The sequence below is a fragment of the Fulmarus glacialis genome, unplaced genomic scaffold (genome assembly GCF_000690835.1).
Source record: "Fulmarus glacialis isolate BGI_N327 unplaced genomic scaffold, ASM69083v1 scaffold34279, whole genome shotgun sequence".
In the NCBI taxonomy this organism is placed as follows: Eukaryota; Metazoa; Chordata; class Aves; order Procellariiformes; family Procellariidae; genus Fulmarus; species Fulmarus glacialis.
The window spans coordinates 12192-12903 of NW_009231952.1; positions in this window are offsets into that span (position 1 = coordinate 12192).

The window sequence follows — 712 nt, forward strand, 5'->3', positions numbered from 1 at the left end:
GATTGCTGTTGTCTTCTGGCCTCTGAAATGGTGATTTTGCAAAGTGTAAATTGACAGTAATAGAGGTGAAGTTTCTCCACACATATCAGAGGGTCATTGTTTTGTGGGGAGGTACGGTGTGGTGGGAAGTATTTGGTAGGAGGCGGCACTGTGATTAAGTTCTGTTCTGCATTCTTTTTAAACTTTTGAGGTTACAGAAGTGCCGCGTGACTAGAAGGAGGACACTGCGCTGTCAGCATACTTCCTTGAGTACAAAAAGGAAGAAGTAAGACTTAATAGGAAGGATCTGACCTGATCGAGTGTGGGTGGAGATAATTCCCCTTCTAGAGCACCTGGTACCTGGTGCTGCACTTTGAGGGGGGGAAACAAACAAACAACTCCCCCAAAAATTTGCCCTGAGTGCATTTTTTTTTAAGCTTTCCGTTTAGTCTGGAAGAGAGACATCTTGTAATAATTGTATCTGAAGTCCAGTGGTTAAGACACTACACTTTCCACAGTGGTATTGTCTGCTAGCTATACAGCATATTTATCCATTTCGGCTAGCTGAGTAAGAATATATTTATTGATAGTGTTCTGTGAAATTACACTGTTTCTTTAACGAATGGAGAAAACAGGACTGATCCCCCTGTGGCTTCATTCATATGATCACATTACGAAAGTTGGATTATATTATGTGCTTGGCTTTAAAACTGATAGCAATAAATTAAATGAT